The 21,007-nt window shown below is 40.5% G+C and overlaps 1 protein-coding gene across 2 annotated transcripts in view; it reads right to left on the bottom strand.

The window, feature by feature from the left end:
• The window catches only part of MBD5 (methyl-CpG binding domain protein 5), a 114,221-nt gene that overhangs the window by 52,109 nt on the left and 41,105 nt on the right, over positions 1 to 21,007 (bottom strand). For both annotated transcript variants that reach the window (XM_033064836.1, XM_033064837.1), the window contains exon 2: positions 18,436 to 18,533. The gene's annotated coding sequence lies outside the window, so the exon portion shown is untranslated. The remainder of the gene's footprint in view (positions 1 to 18,435; positions 18,534 to 21,007) is intronic.

Here is a 21,007-nt window from a genome sequence, read left to right as displayed (position 1 = left end):
AGATGTGGCTCAGCTGGAGCAGTGCTCCTGTACAAGGTGCAGTTTCCCTCCGGAGCTCCAGTGGGGATGTGGAGAAATCCGGTTTTCCTCTGGAGTCCAGTGGAGAAAGGGGCTCCCTTAGCGTCCCAAAGCCTCTGTTTCTATCTTGGTAAGAAATGTTGGGCTCTTCCCCCTGGCTGGAGCAACTCCCAATGGGATGCAGTAATTTTATCAGTGCCACAGTGGGACTCAATGGCCATGAGCAGAAAATGACTGGCTGGAGGAAGGATGGGCTGTGAAAAGATAAAGAACACTGCCCCAGCTGGTTTATAAACCATGGCCATGAACAGGAGATATCCCATGGAGATAAAGAACACTGCCCCAGCTGGTTTATAAACCATGGCCATGAACAGGAGATATCCCATGAGATAAAGAACACTGCCCCAGCTGGTTTATAAACCATGGCCATGAACAGGAGATATCCCATGGAGATAAAGAACACTGCCCCAGCTGGTTTATAAACCATGGCCATGAACAGGAGATATCCCATGAGATAAAGAACACTGCCCCAGCTGGTTTCAATGGATGCCCATTAGCAGAATATCTCCCACAGAGATCAGGATCACTGCCCCACCCTCAACCTATGGCGATAGAACAGACACCTTTTATCACACCCTGTATTGTAATGTGCGGCTTGTAATCATGAAATTACTGTATATGGATGTGATAAATATAAAGTTAACTTACTAACATATTTCCTTTATATATGTGATATATAGTTAAAAGGAACATTTTTCAAGGGTTTGGCAATGCTGCCATTTGAGTGGCTGTTGCTTTGAGCACATAAGATGTAAGAAGGGATATATTATTTTTTTGTGTCTTCAGTTACAGGAAATAAATTTTAAAAAAAGAGTTTTAATTTGCAAAAAGAAAAAAAATCAGCCATCAATTTAGTAAATATTTCAATCCTATAAATCCTGAGCAGCTGATACCTCTGCCTGCAGTTTGGACATTCTCCACATTTTGTTGAACTTCATACTCAAGATTTAGACCCACAAAGTCTGGAGAATAAAAGTCTCTCCAACAATCACACCTCCCCATTTATTTTGCTTTTCTCAAAACATCTTAGAATTAAATTTGATGAATAATTTACAAATTATTTTCATTCATCTGTAACCCAGCACTTGGAAAAGTTGATTTGCCTCTCTCAGCCCCTCTGCATACCTGGTGTACAAGCATTGCTGTTTGTGGCTCACAATGGAAATGTAATCAACTTTTCTCCTTCACTGATCTTTAATTTAATATAGAGATAACTGAGAAACTGGTGAGAGCTGAGATGAACAAAGAATTTGAGGTCTGTATAATGACAACTTGTCTTTTCTCCCACTTCTAAACAAATGTTGCTAAAGGTACAAAAGAATGAGTGAGTAAAAAATTTAATTGATACTACTCCATACTGAAAAATAATTGATTTTTTAAATCACAGAACCCCAGAAGGTTTGGGTTGGAAGGGACCTTAAATCCCATCCAGTCCCATCCCCTCCCACGGCTCAGGTTCTCTCTTTAGGTGTCTCTATCTCAGCCTTATCAAACAGAAATATCCCCCCAAAAGTGAAGACATTTGGTAAAACAAACACATAAAATTAACACAGAAAATAAAATAAAATAAAAAAACCATAAAATAAAATAAATAAAAATAAATTAAATAAAAAAAAAAAAAGTCCACTCTTTCCTCCTGCCCCTCCAGCTGCTCCTGTGCTTCCCCACTGCTGGAACATTTCCTCCACAGGCAAAGTTACCTCAACCCACCAGAAAATCTCAATTTCTGTCTCCTTACTCAGATTATTTCATGTAAATATATTTGTGTTGACTCTAAGATCAGAACTTTTTCCATTTCTCCACAACTCTAGCAACACCTGGATAAGCAAACCCACAGCATAAGGAGAAGAAAAATTTACCTGAACTTCCAGAGCAATCTCTAATCCCAACTCATTAGGAGAGAAGAAATTTCATGTAGCAAGCACACCAACAGTTTATATTTTTGCCTCATGACACTTTATCATCACATAATAAAGTGTCTTCTTTTAGACATGACAGTATGCCATTGTTTAAAATTAAATCCTCCCCAAAGAAAATAACATAAACTTAGCTAAACTGTGTTACTTCTTATTTAAAAATTCTTGGCACAAATTTCCATAACTGGCAAATCTTGATTATTTTAAACTCTCTTGCAGGGCAGATGCTGCCATGGGAGCAGAGAGGAGACTCCAGCAGACTCTGCTCTGGATTCAGGCTCAAAACTGAAATTATCCTGAAAATGGAAAGGCTGAGAAATTTAAAAATGAATTTCCACAGAGAAGAAATTTCACCCCAGCTCCATCCCTGCCTGCTCTGTCATTGTCACTCCACTTCCTCCAAGCAGTTCTTTCCAAGTGATGCTGCTAATTAGTACAATTAATTGTCCAATTCATTGATAAAAGTATCAGGAAGGAATTGGAATAATCCCCAGGCACAGGGCTCCTAAAGCAGAATTCAGTTTCTGGAATTCTGATTCTATTCTCGCTCAGGTTAATGGATGATTTCCCACTGAGTTTAACAGAATTCACACTGGATCACTCCTGAGTCTATATTTATATAAAAATGCCCTACTATTTCAATCTGTTTGATCATTTTAAAAATATCCATCTTATTTATTCAGAAATAGAGTTGAAATTTCTATAAAAATTTAGCCTAGGATTGAATGAGTTTTCAGAAAGTTTCAAGAAATTTTATAAAGTCTGGTTTTAAGGTATTTCTAAATAAATGGGACTAAATAATCAAATATTCCTCTGATTTTTAGAAATATGTATCACAACAGCACTAAGGCCAAAGAGAAATATTAAATATTATTAATGACAAGTGTACCAAATGTCACTGGGGAAAGCACAGTAAAACCAAGGATTTAAGGGTGTCAGGGTGTTTGACAGCAAATCAACAACAGGAATTACCAAATTCCAGATTTTTAAAATTAAAGACAGAAATATAAACTGAAGGATTTTCACACCAGCAGAGCACACAGAGGAAAAGGATCCAACAAGACTTTCAGTAGCAGTCAACAGCCAACTTGGTTAAACCTAAATTTGCTTTTTTGTTTCATGATTTTATATGAAGTTTTCTCTATGACCAAAAAAACCAAAACTCTTTCAAGCTAAAGAAACAAGATGTTGAACAATTTTAATTGCTTTAAGTTAGCTTAAGAATTAAGCTGTATGAATGCCAATACAATAAATAATAGAATAAATAATATTAATTCAATAATTAAAATACAAATGTAATAACATCACAGACTCACAATTTTGTATGGCTCTAAGAACAGTGAACAGCAAAATATCAATTTAATGACTGAATTCTTCTTCCTTCACAGAAATCACAATTAAAGTGTCCCAGTTCCTTCATTCTCTGCCTGTTTGTGACACTTTCTGGCTTCAGGCATAATAAAAGATGAAGTTTCTGACCCCTGAAGCTTTTGTTTCCTCTCCTGTACCTGCAAACTTCCCTAATTCAAAGGTCTGGAGTTAATGGGAGCTTCCAGATGAGAGGTTCCATCTCCCAAGGAGAGTCTGAGGCATCAGTTCAGGGAGAAAAACTTGAAATTCCTCCAGAATTGCATCAGATTGGAACTGCTGGGCAACCAGATCCTGGGATCTGATTTATCTGAATTATCTAAATAAATAAAATAAAATAAAATAAAATAAAATAAAATAAAATAAAATAAAATAAAAGTCCACTCTTTCCTCCTGCCCCTTGAGCTGGATGTGATCTGCCAGGACCTTGAGGGGCAGCAAGGCCAGGTGTGGCACTGGGAATGTCACCCAGCTGTTGGGATGTTTTGGGATCTGTGTTCCACACCAGGAAAACAGAAATGCAGTGTCTGGACATGGTTTCACCCAAAATTTCCTCCTTACCTTACAATCCTGGGAGCTGCAGCTCCCCCAGTCAGCCTCTCCTGTATTTCAGTATTTTTGGGTTCTGGTTTTTTGAGCTGATCCAAACCAAGCCCAATTTAAAGGATCTGAATGGTCCCATCCCCATCAAAAAGCTCAAGGCTGAAATGAATTCCACACACAAAGAACTTGGTTGGATTTTGAAAGCACTTTTCAAGGGATGCTGGGGAGAAAACTTCAACCTGCTTTGTTGAAATGGCAACCAAACCTAAACAAAAGTGGGACTTAAAATAATCTCAAACTGGAATTCTGCTTCTGGCCTCCCTTTGGATGAATGTGATCAACAAGTGTGAGGAACAGCATCTTCATTTGAGCAACCAAAGTCTTAGAGAATGCCAACAAAACATGGTTTTGAACAAAAAGACAAAATGAAGCCATTCTGGAAATGGCACCAGAGCACAGGAAATATTTTAGCTCCTGCTCAGTTGCAGAGAACAGATGGAAATATTTAGTGTGGACAACAAGAATTATTCCCTGATAATTCAGTAATTCTCCCTAATATCAAGATAGCCTGAAAATCAGTAAGAGCATCTTTAATTTTCCTTGAACTGAGATCTGGGGCTGTAACATCATTAGTGAACAGATTTTATATCAGTTGAGTTTCCTGCACTGTGGCACCATCCAAAGCTTTTAGCAGCCTCATAGTAGAAATGTTATATAATAATAACAACAATAATAACTATTATTATTTTCTTGATATTCTGCAGCTTCAAGTAACAGTGCCCAGGTCTTTCCTCAACTCAGGTCCTTGCAGGTAACAGTTAACTGGCACTAAGTGGAAGGATTCAATTAGTAAATCACAAGTAAGGTTACAAAGAGTCAACACAAGGCAGATACAGGCTCCTGAATTATTTATTTTCTGAACTATAAACATGTCCTCTGCTAAACCACCAGAATTAAGAATCTCATACAGGCAGATGTTCATTTTGCACACTAGGGCTTCACTACAAAGTGGTGTAAAATTACTCAAGGTTAAGAATTCATCCTGAAACACAAATGAAAATGTCTTAAATGGACACACCAAGAAATTTGGCTTTTAGTGCTGCAGGTCAGCCCAACTGAGCACATGATGGTAACAGTGGAAGGTAAAAAAAGTTTGTTCCTCAGCACCTTCAAGTATTTGAGGCAGCAGATAAAAATGAGCAGCTTAAACCAAGGTTTTTCCCTAAAAGATTTTTGGTTTATTCATCCAAAGAAGCATTAAATACAGAAAATATTAATTCATCTGAAATAACACTGTATTCTAACACTCATATTCTTCAAATTATCATCAAGGGCTATTATTGCACCCATTTACCAAAATATTTTGTATCAATGTTTCTTCCCACTTGATGTAACCACATCATTTTGTGGCAGAATTAATGTGGCAGCACAAAGATCCCTTCTGCTTTATTAATTGAATTAATTGGCTTGGTCCAAACCCCAAACCCACAACAAGCTCTACATTTGTTGCAACCACACCCCTGAATGGCAGCCTGGGCTTTGCAAAAAAAAAAAAGTCTCAAAGCTGCAAATATAAATATTTAGGGAGGAATTTCTGGCTGGGAGGGTGGGGAGGGGCTGGCACAGGGTGCCCAGAAAAGCTGTGGCTGCCCCTGGATCCCTGGAGTGTCCAAAGCCAGGTTAAACAGGGACTGGAGCAGCCTGGGATGGTGGGAGGGGTGGATTGGGATGAGCTTTAAGGTTCAATCTGAAACCCAAACCATGAATTTTTGTATAATTCTGCACAATTTCTGCACCTCTGGATAAATTCTGCCAGTGAGTTTGAGAAAAATCCATTTTTGTAGCGCATTTTCCAGCTGCTCTTTCTGAATACACAAGACATAAAACCAATAAAGAGGAACAGAATCTTGTTTTAACATTCACTTTCAAATTTTTGTGTGGTCAGCACCAGGAGATGATTTGGGAAGGGCCATGGATGTAACAAGGGGAGTGGAATCATCCTGAGGAACAGACCCAACACACCTTCAGAGCCACGATTTTCTCTGCCCAAAACGATTGCAGAGATGATTCTGGAGAAGCTGAGCCAAACTGAAAAGTCTCTTCACACAGAATTGAAAATTGTTTTTAAAAATTTCCCACTCTTCAAGAGTAACACTCTGAAAAAAAACTTAATCCATGAAGCTTTTTGGAACTCCAGCAAGATAATTTAACACTGCTCTGAAGTTAAGGTCACACATTCTGCCGTCATGTTGTGCATGAATTTTGATTTTCCCTCAGCATTATGGTATTTGACATTCATGGAATCATCTCAGGTTAAGGCAAATGGTGAAATGTTGCATCAGGTTGTATTTTAATAACTTTGATGGGGGATTTCAGGTATTTGGTGGCACTGCAAAGAAAACATGTGGACATTTACATGCACTCACTGCTGTATCCAAGGAAAAGCCACTCAGTGATTTACAGCCACAGCACTCAGGCACAATTATCAGCTTTGAAACCCATCAATTTGATTTTTTCCCCCCTTTCTTTCTTGCTTTTAGCTGGCACTAGCACAAGGAGTTCTGGCATAGACTGTTTTCAGTTTGTACACATTTCAAACCAGTGTTGATTTCCTGGGACACATGATTTAGAACTGCCACGTTCCCTTTAACTGAGCAGGATTTGCAGCACTACAAAATTTCCTGGATTTTTAACTGTTGGGCTTCCAGCACTCACAGCTTCCATTAAAATGTGACTTTTTCTTTCTCAAACCACTGAAAAGTCTAAAAGAGTCAATGTGTCTTCTTTCCTCTCTTTAAATTTATTAAAGTGCCAGGGATAGAACTCAACCCTAGGATTTGTTTTGTTTTTTGGGAGGGACAAAAAAGGAACAGACATCCCATTTATTTTTGGTAGCTTTTGGTGTAACATCAATACAATTTAACATATTTTTCTATTTTTTTTTAGGTTAAAAAGTGATATTGCTGCTCAGGTGCATTCCAAGAGACGCCAGAGAGCTTTCTGGAATGTTAATTGTGAAATTCTCACAAAAGGAGGTAAAATGCAAGTTTTTCTAATGTTCAAAGGGTGCCTTGAAGGTGTTGCAGGTTTTCAGCTATTTTAGTGCATTTTCTTTAGAAGCACAGATCAGGTTTTTGGTTTATTGTACTATTTTGCTTTCTAGACTTGAAAGCATCAACTCAGCATTCTGAGCTTTCAGAAATATTCTGTTTTCTTTTACTGTCAGGCCTTGAGCTGCTGTGGACAAGCACAAACTCAAATCCATTTGGACAAATCCAGATGTGCCACAGGTTGTCCCATCACTCACATTTGGTGGCCAAACACTGAATTTAGTAATTTATTAAATTTGAATCATCAAGTTACAGATGTTACAGCAAGATCTACTGATAGAATAATTCATGTTTATTTTCTCTAGACCATCACAACAAAACCTCATCAGAAACATCTTCAACACTCCTCCAAAATCTTTATTTTTTACCTTTTAGTGGAGTTACAGAAGCATGGAAATAAACAGGGATGGCTTCAACACTGACAGTGTTTCTAGATGAGTTCAGGGACAGGTCAGAAGAAATTTAACTGGTTTGGAATCCCTGTCCTAGAGTTCATCTTGCAAAACCTGATGCAGAGTTACCTAAATGCTTGAAAAGCAGAAGAAAGGGCAGGTATTTGGAATGAGAGGCCTTTCCAGAATGCAGGAATGACAGACTGAAATTCAGGAATGGAACAATGAATTTCAGGAATGGAACCCATTACAGAGCTGTGTTTGTGATTCTGTGATTTGGGCAGGTAACTGAAATGCTTTTTCAGCTCTGCCATCAAGAGTCAGGACTCCAGGATTCAGCAATTCCAGCTGTACAAGCCTCAATCTGTCTGCTTTAAAATCACCTTTTTATCATCACTAAATCACATTTAGTTCACTGCTAGAACATACAGTTCAATCCTAGATTCATATTTTCTACATTTCTATTTCCACCTAAACAAATAATTCACTGGTGTGTCAGCCCAGCAGATCTTTTGTATGCTGTGGTTTGGGGTTTTTTCCCTCCCTTTTCAGTGAATACTTCCCATTATTGTAAATATTCCATGAACTTGAATTTAAGCTGAAATTTATTGTAAGGAGCACAGCCCTGCTATTCCAGGGAAGGAAGAGTCTGTAATCCCTGAACCTCTCCTTGCCCCCCTTCCCTTCATCCCACTTTTCAAGTTCACTTCCCAGGCTGAGGGGCTAAACTGCTTTCAGCTTCTTACAACCTTCTGCATTTAGGGATTGATCACAGACCCTTCTTTCCTTGCAGCCAGAAATGTAATCCCCCTGACCTGAACCCAAAAATCACTTATGGTTTTAGCCCTTCCTCCAGAATTTCTCCACAATGGAGAGGACAGACAGTGCAGGAATTCTGTCAGTCTGTATCTGGAGTGCAGGCTCTGAATTTTACCTCCCTCAAAATTTGGTGTTTAACTATTTATTTGGGACAGCACAAGCCATACCTTAACAAATGTTTCAGCCTCTGAAAAAAATCTGTTTAAAACCTACTACATTGTGTCTATCAGTACAGTAATTTCGTGATTATAAGCCGCACATTACAATACAGAGTGTGATAAAAGGTGTCTGTTCTGTCACCATCTGCTGAGGGTGGGGCAGTGATCCTGATCTCTGTGGGAGATATTCTGCTAATGGGCATCCATTGAAACCAGCTGGGGCAGTGTTCTTTATCTCATGGGATATCTCCTGTTCATGGCCATGGTTTATAAACCAGCTGGGGCAGTGTTCTTTATCTCATGGGATATCTCCTGTTCGTGGCCATGGTTTATAAACCAGCTGGGGCAGTGTTCTTTATCTCATGGGATATCTCCTGTTCATGGCCATGGTTTATAAAACAGCTGGGGCAGTGTTTTTTATCTTTTCACAACCCATCCTTCCTCCAGCCAGTCATTTTCTGCTCATGGCCATTGAGTCCCACTGTGGCACTGATAAAATTACTGCATCCCATTGGGAGTTGCTCCAGCCAGGGGGAAGAGCCCAACATTTCTTACCAAGATAAAAACAGAGGTTTTGGGACACTAAGGGAGCCCTTTCTCCACTGGACTCCAGAGGAAAACCGGATTTCTCCACATCCCCACTGGAGCTCCGGAGGGAAACTGCACCTTGTACAGGAGCACTGCTCCAACTGAGCCACATCTGTCACTGCAGGAGGATGCAGCCACCATGGAATGGGACTGCTGCCAACACCCTGCCTGACGGGTGTCAGGCTGTACTCTGACTGTGTCAGGGTTTGGGGTTTGTTCTTTGTACTGCTGTGTTTCTATTTTAATTTCCCTAGAAAAGAACTGTTATTCCTATTTCCCATATCTTTGCCTGAGAGCCCCTTGATTTCAAAATTATAATAATTTGGAGGGAGGGGGTTTCCATTCTCCATTTCAAAGAGAAGCTCCTGCCTTTCTCAGCAGACACCTGTCCTCCAAACTGAAACAGCAACTTTTCATTCTCTGTCCATATATAAGCCATACCTGATTATAAGCCGCACTTTGGGTTCGGACCAAACTTTTAGTCAAAATGGTGCGGCTTATAATCGTGAAATTACTTTACAGATCAAATTGATGCCACAGAGCCAAAGCAGGAGTACACTGGGCTGTGCTCCTCAGTTCCCTGGTTGGGAGATCATTTCCACACAATTGCCTTGCACAAAGTTTTCCCAGCTGGCATCGTTTTTCCTTTTTGCAGGAAGTGCAAGAAAAGGCTGAAGCACGAGCACGGCTGAGGGAGGTGCACAAGGAATAATGGAGTGCAACAATAACAAGTCAAAATACAGTTAGGATTTATTATATACAAAACACTGAGATATTTTCTATATCTCAGCCCAGATCACACAATGGTAAAGTTGGAAAAGATTTCTGAGATCACCCAGATGTGAGATAGAGGAGTAATTTTATAGAAAATGTAATTTGTTACTTATTTTGAGTAATTAATATGGAAGCAGTTTTCTAGGTGCTGTGGTGAGCTCAGTGTCAGTGCCAGGCTCTGAAACATGATCAGGGAGCTGTGATCAGGGGCTGGGAAAGGTGATAGCCTGGGAGCTGCAGGAGGCTGGGAACAGCCACTGGGCTCTCTTCTGCCCTGAGGCTTCTTAAATTCATAAAATCCCAGCAGGGATGGGCTTGGAAGCTCATCCATTCCCATCCCTGCCATGGGACCCTTTCCACCATCCAGGCTGCTCCAAACCCTGTTTAATCTGGCCTTGGACATTCCAGGGATCCAGGGGCAGCCACAGCTGCTCTGGGAATTCTCAATTCCCACTATCCCAGTATCCATCCCTGCCCTCTGGCAGTGCAGCCATTCCCTGCTCCTGTCCCTCCCAGTCTTTACCCCAAGCCCCTCTCCAGAAATCCTCCCCACACCCAGGGGAGCAGACACAAAATGTCCCTGTGCTTCCAGCAGGGATCCAGCAGTAATTCCAAAATGGAAAGTTTGGACCAAAATAAACCCTGTGTTTTCCCTGGAATGGGGGCTGGGACCATTTGGGCTGTGGGAGCACAACCATGGGGGGATGCTGCAGGTTTGGGTCCTGGGCCTGGTTTGGATCAGCTCCTGGTTTGGATCCTGGTCCTGATTCAGATCCTGGTGCTGATTTGGATCCTGGTCCTGATTTGGATCCTGATTCTGATTTGGATCCTGATTCTGATTTGAATCCTGGTCCTGATTCAGATCCTGGTGCTGATTTGGATCCTGGTTCTGATTTGGATCCTGCCCCAGTTTTGGATCCTGGTCCTGGTTTAGATACTGTCTCTGATTTGGATCAGCTCCTGGTTTAGATCCTGTCCCTGGTTTGGATCCTGGTCCTGGTTTGGATCAGCTCCTGGTTTAGATCCTGCCCCTGGTTTGGATCAGCTCCTGTTTTGGATCAGCTCCTTGTTTGGATCCTGTCAGGAATTCCCAATTCCCAATTTCCATCCTTGCCCTCTGGCAGTGGGAGCCATTCCCTGTGTCCTGTCCCTCCATCCCTTGTTCCCAGTCCCTCTCCAACTCTCCTGGAGCTCCTTTAGACCCTGGAAAGTCACTCCAGAGCCCCTCCTTACTCTGCCTTGGATGCCTAGAGAAGAAGGACCTGTGTGGGGCAGGAAATGAAATCCTGCAGGGAGCAGCCCCAGAGGTGTCAGACACAACCCAAGCCCAGTGAGGGCCCCACTCCCACCTTCACTCCAGGTTTCCCAACAAGTCTTTGCTTTGAAAGCATTTTCTGATGGATCAGCCACACTCCCATCTTCACAAAACCACTTTGGGTATCAAACACGAGCTCTCAGGGGTTGTTTTTTCCAGGGACAGGTGTGTGACTCCCACCTCCTGCTCTGCTCTCATCAGTGTGTCCTTATCCCTGTCCCTGCAGCTGCAGCCAGGCTGGTCCTTCAGAATTACAAACCATCTCTAACTGGAATTTCAGCTCCACATTCCTGCAGCCCAAATCAAAACTATTCATGGAGAATGTATAATTTTGTATTTTAAGTATGTTTAGATGGGACTGTCATGATAATCTGAGGGCACTGGCCCTCCTGCAGAAACATCTGTGTCAAAGCAGGGACTTGTCCCTTTCTGTGGGTCTATTTTTAAAAGCTTGAAATGTATTTTAGATTTTAGATCATCAAAGAAATGCAATTTAAGACAAACCAGAAAAATCAGTTTTATGTATGGACTAGTTCACAAACAAAATTTCCACTAAAAAGGCATTAGAAAAAAGCCTTTTAAGTACAAAGAAAGAGAAAAACCAAGGAATCATGGAAAAACATTTGGTAGGAACCCCCAGATTTTGTACCCTCCTGCTCAGGAAGGTGCCTGGCTCAGCTTTAAACCCTCACAATCCTTTCCAAGAGGAGCCATTGTAGAAGAGCTGGATTTTCCAGAACTAGCCTCAATAATACTCCTGACATGCAAAACCAGCCAAATATTGCTAACATGGCTTTATTTTTCAGTAGCATCCCCTGAATCAGGGATTTGCCAACTTGCTTCACTGGAAGATAAAAGTTTTGTAGTTTCCAGTGAGTTCTGAAGTGCCCTTTGCAGGAACACAGCTCTTCCTCTCCCATCAATTCCCAAGAACTGTTTTCCAAGGATCACAACCAACTGAATAAACATGAACCTGATCAAGGAAAATCATTCTGATACAACACTCAGGCAGTTTACTCAGCTTTTTGCACTTCAAGTGCTATTAAAAGGTAGAATGCTAGCAGGACTGGTGTAAAGAACCCAGCTGAAGGCTGCCTGTGATGGGGATATATTGAATTCCATACTCTGAGAATACAATTTTACTGAAAGCAGCTCCATGAGAACTTCATTGAGCACAAAGAGGATCCTGCAGTCAGAACACCCACGTGTCACACAATTCCTGAGTGCCATTGTGCCTCCTGTCACCTGCTCATTTGCCTGCAGGATCTGTCCCCTGCAAATGCCACTCAAATGCTGAAATTGTGCTGCAGATACAGAGAAAACTTAAGGAAATGATAAAAAAAAAAAAAGGCCTGAACCAATATAAATGTCTGCACTGGCAAGAGTATAAAACTTCCAAATAAAAATTAACAGCATTAATAAATGTTAGAATTATCTAGGGCAGGTTAAATATACATTATAATACCAATAATATTTAGGATTTTCCTCTGTTGCCTTTTATTGAAGGGGCACCTGTGGTCAGGTTTGGTTGTTCCCTTGTTGGGACAGGAATGAAACAAGAATTCACTCCTGGAGCTACTTCTCCATGAACTGTTTATTATCAAATAACTAGTGAGCATTCTCATTTATATGGTAGAGAAACAAGAGCATTTTGTTTTCAAACAACAGCTTGGGGAATTAAGGACTGATCAAAAAAGATATTTTAACTTTTGATGAGTTTTGAAACAGAAACTTTAGTTCATTTTCCCTTTTCCTAAACCCAGGAAAGTTGTCCCCACTCTCAGAATGGCACCAATAAACTGGGGGTGGACTTGGGTTGGGTCAATGCCCAGACTCTGGGACCTTAAAGGTCTTTTCCAACCCCAATGATTCCATGATTGTGTGATGAAACCTCAAAAAAAATGGGATGGATCCTTTGAAGTGATCCAAACTTAGTCTGGGAGGCTGAGCCCAAGCCAACTGTGGCAATCACTGACCCACCTTGGGAAGAGCCTTTACCTCTCAGGAATATTTTCCAGGAATGTGGTAAAAAATAAAAATAATCCCTTTTTGTGTTCAGCTCTGGAGCATCACCACAGGTTTGGATGGGAAGAGAGGCTCTTTTCTTCAGAAACTTGCTGTGTTTGATTTTAGAAGCATCCCTGGTTTTAATTTTCAAGCATTTCCCTGGACTGGGATCCTTCTAGGAAAAGGCCAGTTGAGAATTTCAAAAATGATAATGCCTTCCTTAAACATTTCAAGACATGTTTCACCATGGCAGTGGCCCTCCAAGGGTGTGAATTGATAGGAAGGGGAAAAGAAAACAAAACTGAAGCACAAAATGAAAAAAAAAAGAATCCCTTCAAAACCTTTCAGGCCACTTTCATGCAAAAAACTCACCTTTTATTAGGTTTTCATTAACAGCTACATTTTAAATTTGCTGCCCTTGAGCTTCTTCCTTTTTGTTTTTTTCAGAAAGAATTATTAAAACAAAAAAATCAATGATCTGAGTTTGGTGTTTCAAGAGAAAAGAATAATTTGATTTACCTTAAATACTACACTATACATTCTTCTTTTAAATATTATTTATAATTAATAAATAATGACATTATCTGTTATTTTAAACCAGTAGCCCTTTCAGCAAAAAGATGTGGCTTTCACTTCACAGAAATGTCTTGTGGTATTTCAGGAAAACCTAAAGATTTGTAACATTTTCTAAAACCACAGACTGAAATAATCCAAACCCTCAATATTTTCTGGAGACATCCCAAGAACCTCAAAATTTCTGGAGGTCTCCAGGCTCCTGGGGTTGTAGGAAACCAATCTTCAGCTTTGCTAAGAAAAATTAACTCTTAAAAAAATTAACTGTAACAATTTTCCTCTATTTTGTTATGAATTTTAAAAAGAGAGGCACTGCAGGATTAAAAAGTTTTGCATTACTTAAACATTTAACACTGAAATTACAACTAAATCCCTGAGCTTGATTAACTTGGTTACAATAAAAGAAGTGTTGAGAACATTTCCTTTTGTTCAGGGTGCCTGCTGCTCCAATTTTTCAAAATGCAAAGCTTTTGTAGTTGGTTTTATTTACAATATCTGTGTAAGGAAAAATTCAAAACTCCAGCCCATAATTCAGTTTCAGAAAGAGCAGCTGGAAGAGAACTGGGATCAGGGAAAACAAACTTCTTGCTCTGTGCAAAAACTTGGCACAAGTGGTACAAAAATTTCTGCTCAGACAGAGAAGAGCTTATCAAATCTATTACATTTCAAATGCACTTTGAAAATTTGGCTCTAAACTGCTCCTAAAAGTTGTGATATTAAAGAGCAACATTAGGAAAATACTTTTTTTTTTTTAACCTAAATCCTTTAAATAATTTCTTTGGGAAAAAAAAAATTCAAATGAAGTAGGTCTCCTTTTATTCAATTTAAGAAGGTAGAATTCGTTTATAGCTTGTGTTAGAGAGAGCACCTTGGGATTTCATAAAACTCCAAACCTTTCATATGGAAAGGAGACAGAGTGAGACAGAAAATTGATTGTTCTCAGAAAAACATCTTCAGAAAAGGCTCCTTGCTTTTAATGACAATTCAGGAAAAATGGAGGAGACAACTGCTGGAACCCATCCCTGCTGCTCAGGATAACCCCAGCACAAAAATCCAAACTTTGGGATGGCAGAGCTGGGAACTCCAACCCAAACCCCAAACTTTGGGATGGCAGAGCTGGGAACTCCAACCCAAACCCCAAACTTTGGGAATGGCAGAGCTGGGAGCCACAACCCAAAACCCCAAACTTTGGGAATGGCAGAGCTGGGAACCCAAACCCAAAACCCAAACTTTGGGAATGGCAGAGCTGGGATACATAACCCAAAACCCAAACCCCAAATGTTGGGAATGGCAGAACTGGGAGCCCCAAACCCAAAACCCCAAACTTTGGGAATGGCAGAGCAGGGAACCTCAACCCAAAACTCAGACTTTGGGAATGGCAGAGATAGGATCCCCAACACAAACCCCAAACCTCGGGAATGGCAGAGCTGGGAGCCCCAACACAAAAACTCAAATCTTGGGAATGGCAGAGCTGGGAACCTCAACCCAAACCCCAAACCTCAAACTTTGGGAATGGCAGAGCTGGGAACCCAAACCCAAAACCCAAACCTTGGGATGGCAGAGCTGGGAGCCCCAACCCAAAATCCCAAAATCTCAAACCTTGGGAATGGCAGAGCTGGGAGCCACAACCCAAAACCCAAACTTTGGGAATGGCAGAGCTGGGAACCCCAACCCAAAAATCCAAACTTTGGGATTGTCAGAGCTGAGAACTCCAACCCAAACCCCAAACTTTGGGAATGGCAGAGCTGGGAACCCCAACCCAAAACCCCAAATATTGAGAATGGCAGAGCTGGAGCCCCAACCCAAAAATCCAAACTTTGGGATTGTCAGAGCTGGGAACTCCAACCCAAACCCCAAACTTTGGGAATGGCAGAGCTGGGAACTCCAACCCAAAAATCCAAACCTTGGGAATGGCAGAGCTGGGAGCCACAACCCAAAACCCCAAACTTTGGCAATGGCAGAGCTGGGAACCCCAACCCAAAAATCCAAACTTTGGGAATGGCAGAGCTGGGAACCCAAACCCAAAAACTCAAACTTTGGGATGGCAGAGCTGGGATACATAACCCAAAACCCAAAACCCAAATCTTGGGAATGGCAGAGATAGGATCCCCAACCCAAAACTCAAACTTTGGGAATGGCAGAGCTGGGAGCCACAACCCAAAACCCCAAATATTGGGAATGGCAGAGCTGGGAACCCAAACCCAAAAACTCAAACCTTGGGAATGGCAGAGCTGGGAACTCCAACCCAAACCCCAAACTTTGGGAATGACAGAGCTGGGAACCCAAACTCAAAACCCAAACTTTGGGAATGGCAGAGTTGGGAACCCCAACCCAAAACCCAAACTTTGGGAATGGCAGAGCTGGGAACCCAAACCTAAAACCCAAACTTTGGGAATGGCAGAGCTGGGAACTCCAACCCAAACCCCAAACTTTGGGATGGCAGAGCTGGGAACTCCAACCCAAACCCCAAACTTTGGGAGCCATGCAGGGAGCAGAGGGGAGCACAGCCAAGGCTTCACTGCCAGAGGGTAGGGATGGATATTGGGATATTGGGAATTGGGAATTCCAGAGAAGCTGGGGCTGCCCCTGGATCCCTGGAATATCCAAGGCCAGATTAAACAGGGTTTGGAGCAGCCTGGCATAGTGGAAGTTGTACCACAGACCTGGATGAATTTTATTGTCCCTTCCAACCCAACCCAGTGTGGGATTCTCCAAAACCTGTTGGTAAAAGGGGGTGAGAAAGCACAAAAGCAAATTGTGCAGAGAAAGGCCTGGACATGACAGAAGGATTGAACAATTCAAGGCAGTGGATTGCTGGTTAAATTCCATCTATTTAATGGAAGGGTTTCCTATGGAGGAAAACAGCAATGGTATCATATAATTAAAGATAATGCACGAGCTCTGGGTGGGTGAGGCAGGGTCAGGGAGGTTTGGGACTATTGGGCTGCACAGGAATGTGGATTCCATCCAGAGAGCCCCTGCTTTTAAAAATAGATCAAATATACCTGCACAGCTGTGAGCACTTTAGTGGGGAAAAAAAAATAATAAAAAGAGTACAAAATACAAGTTAAGATGCTGAGAATGAGAACTAAATGTTTTCTTGGATTTCACTGGAGCATCCTGAGGTTTATCCACATGTACACATTAAAACTTTCAGGAAATAACCAGCACAACATGAACCTTACAGACAAAACTACTTTCCCTGCCCTAGTTTTTCACATAGCAAAAAAGGTTTTTTTGGAACCCAAACACAGACTTTGATAATTATTCCCCCAAAACATTTGGTTTTCCAAATGGTGTAGATTCCCATTTTAGAACAAATAAAAACATATGCAAAGGTCTACCCTGGAAGGGAAGAGTGACAACAAAACAAACCCAACCCCTCAGTAAGGCAGAGGTATAAATAACCTCTCTCAGCTCTGTTTGGCTTTTAAATGGAAAAATCTTCCTTCTGAGGGTCAAAAAAAATCCCCAAACTAAGGGAAAATGAAAAGGAAAGAGAACTGCCTTCATTTTTTCCCCTTTATTTTCAAAGACTCCACAAATGAGACACTTAATTTGTGTGGGCTAACAAGGCACTTGCAAGAATTCTCTCCTGATACTGCTTGAAAATAGAGATGACATATATGTATATATGATATATGTATCAGAAAGATTTGCAGAATGAGCCCTTTCCCAGCACATCCTGATTTGACTAAAAGAAGAAAATTAATTACACACTTTGTATTTAAATCAGTTTTACCTGTGCTGCATCAGAGCATCACCTGGGCCTCAGCATCCTAAGAACATCCCCAAATTCCCACCTCCTAAGAGCCACCCAAAGTTCAAATTTTAAGAATTAAGGAGCTTATCCATGAATTTATCCATGCCCTTATTCAAGAGCATTTTACAGGCTTCACTTTGAAAAGCCTCAGCTCGAGTTGGTGCCTCCAGAAGTTCAGAACTGAAGCTGCAGCCTCATTTTGGACCTCTCTTTGCTAAAGCAAAGAAAAGCAAATATGTAAATTCCCAGTGAATTCAAGTGCCCCATTAGGAGCTCAATTATATTCTGAAATGATGTCTTAATTGGTTTGCTCATAGATGAGCTGTACTGCTAACCAAAAATCTACTGCCATAATCAGCACTAAATTTCAGATATTGCCACACATTAAATTAACAGCAGATAATGAGTGGGAAAATTAGCTCTATTTCCATAATAGAAAAAAAAAAAGTCCCATATTACCTACAGTGTTATACAGAGTTAGTTTCAAAATAGGAAAAAGTGATCCATAAACAAAACTCTCCTCACATTTATTTGGATCATTTACAATACAATAAATAAATGGCACAGGACACATCAGGTTTGTACTTTCAATATTTAATTTAAAGAAGTCATACTTCTAAAATTCTATAGAAATTTTTAAGAGATTTACCATTGTTTTGCTCTTTTTCACCTAATTTTTGTCCTTTTGAACAGAAGCCCCACCCTCAATTACTCTTTAGATTTTTAGTGCTGGTTCTCATCAGTACCTCAAAAATATTGTAACTGATGTGCAGGTCAAAACACTCATGAGAAAAGAAGAATAAAGTGCAGGAAAAAAGAAATAGAAGCTAAGGAAGGACAAATATTCGTGGAACTAAAAGGAGGAGAAGAAATTGAGCTCTTTCCATGGATATTTCTTATTTTTCACTTCAGAATAAATAAACATTAAAAAAGAGGTTCACATTTGGCAGTTCAGCTGCTGTTCCATTTTGGAGGTGAAAAATAAACTTATTACTTTGAGACAAATGCACAATGTGGATGATTGGAGTTACCTTTGCTGTCTGAAGGAAAGAGATTTCAGAGATCTTGTCTGTAAATGATATAATCTTCAACAGTGCTGCCTCCAGCGACCACCATCGTCAGCAAGGATCTGCAGAACAGCACCAGAGCACAAAATCAGCCAGGAGAGCTCAGCACTCACTGATTTATTTATTAAAAAGGCACAATTTCATGAAATACATGGATTTAGGAGCTGCTGTTACAAATAAACAGTCACTGCATGGGAATGGATTGATTTGCTGGAGGAATATGATAATTATTCTGCATTAATTTATTTAAAAATACACCTGACTTGGGGAATTCACTGTTATACCAAAATAACAACAGCAAGGATCCCCTGAGTTAAAATTTCAATTAAATAAAATTACAAATTAGTATTGAAATGTGACTTATTATAAACACTAACAGATTATGAAAAGTTAAACCACCTCCCTAGACTGAAATTAAAGGTAACTTTAAGACAAGGTCACTATAAATGCCAGTTATGCTTTTAAAAAATAAAAATTATTCACCAATGTAACCCTAGAGCATCATTTGTTAGTGCTGCTTTCATATCTCAGCACTGTAGCTATGGAAAGATAAATAGAAAAAATTAAATCACTTGAAAACTCATCAGAAGTTTTTGTCTTGTAAACAGTTTTTCTTTTTTACTCAGTCAGTTTAAACTTTCTAAGACCATGGAGGAATCCAAGTCTAAGCAAAGGAAAATCCCCCTGATTTTTATCACCTGGAAAAAAATAACTTTCAGTTCAACTTCTCCCACCAAGCAGCAAGTTATGGAATTCCTACAGGGATACTCTGCTTCCAAAAATGCAAAATAACTCCCATCAGTCTCTGAAATAAAACTGCCCACCATTATCTTCCCTCTTTTTCTCATGCAAACCTGAAAGTTCAATTGTGTGTCCCTGCACCTCCAGACCCAGCTGAGAATGGATGGATCAGTGTGGGGAAAACATTCCAGGCACAAAATGAGCCAGGGAAATCCTAAAAAGCTGCTGGAAGAATGCTGCCCTGGCAGCTTGGGGGGGAATTCCCAGATATGGGGTTGAGATGCAGGAGAGGAATGGAAAAAAGTTTTTTTTTTTTACAATTGAAGGCTCAAGGAACACCTGGAAGTCCCAAATCCTTCAGCATTAAACAGCAGCCAAAACCAGCTCTGTTGGCTTTGTGTCCTTTATCTTTAACCAAACCCAATAAAGTCCAAGGAATAAAAGGCAGGATCCAACAAATTTCTTTAATGATTTCAGTACAGAAGTTTGGAGCAGGAATTGTCCTGAAAACTGGGAAATGGATTGAGAATTGGAGTGCAAATTGCGATTTTAAAGGAAGAGCACATGATGTGGAACAGCTCTGGGATGATAATGTGATTTTTCATTGTGCCACTTTAAACAGATCTTCTTTGGAGTCTCCAAAGTGGTTCTGAGTTTTCCCTTAAAGTGACTTTGTTCACATAATTTGGTGTTGAGGTTTTCCATCAACTGTGCTTCAAACTTCCCATTCAGTTCTTAATCTCCCCAGATTTTTTTCAGTGCCATGAAAAGATCTGTATTTTTTTTTTCTGCCTGACAAGTAAATCATTCTCACGTTGCCTTTTGTGTTAATAGATGATATTTTCTATTTTCTTTGTGAACTGCACAGCCACAATCCAGATATTTAAACTCTGTTCCCACTGCAGATGTTATTTCTGATCAGATTTAATCATCACTCTCAAACAGAACAACTGCAGTAATTGTAAGGGTATCATTAATTTTGTTCTCAAAACCTCTAAGCCTTCTCCAAGGGCTTGGAGCATCAGAGCACTGGGGAAAAAATTTCTTCTGTGTTTAACCACATCTTTCAAGGGAATCTGCTGAATTTCTTGGGACCTGTTAACTTTCCTGAATGGCACCCAAGTGTTTCATTTTTTTCTTGATATGGTTTTATGATCATCACCCTAAGAGCAGAACGAGGCACTGTGACCTCTCCTCCAATTAATGGGAATTTATTGATGAAATTCAATGTTTTCTGTGACTCACAGACATTTGAGATACAAATAAAGACAGAGCTCCACAGAATTCCAGCATGGTTTGGGTTGCAAAGGACCTTAAAGCTCATCCAGTGCCACCCTGCCACGGGCAGGGACAGCTCCCACTGTCCCAGCTGCTCCAATCCACATCCAGCAGATCCTTATGGATCCTGACCTGCTCACCACAGCCCAGGAGTGCCTGGAATTCCTTTGTGCTGCTCTTCAGGTGCTCCCTGTTCTTCTTTTGAAAATGTTTCTCTTCTTATATTCTCCAGCACCTTATTTTGAATGTTGTTCCTCTAAATATCCCAGAGTATGAAGAGTTGGTTCTACAGGATTCTGCATCCTAGTCTGGTGCCAACCCACCAAACATATGTCTCTGCTCAAATGGAAGAATCTGTTTTGATTTCTCTTTTTTTGAAAAATTTCTTCCTGGACTGGAGACAAAACATTTCTTTAGATACAACTCAACATTTAGTATCTTCTGAGATATGAAACTTCCTCTAAGTTTTTGTTAATTTATTCCCATGCAACAACATTGAAGGAGCTGAACTGTCTGA

The sequence above is a fragment of the Catharus ustulatus genome, chromosome 7 (genome assembly GCF_009819885.2).
Source record: "Catharus ustulatus isolate bCatUst1 chromosome 7, bCatUst1.pri.v2, whole genome shotgun sequence".
In the NCBI taxonomy this organism is placed as follows: domain Eukaryota; kingdom Metazoa; phylum Chordata; class Aves; order Passeriformes; family Turdidae; genus Catharus; species Catharus ustulatus.
The sequence above is the reverse complement of the archived record's forward strand: the minus strand, read 5'-3'. Positions and strand labels throughout refer to the sequence as shown.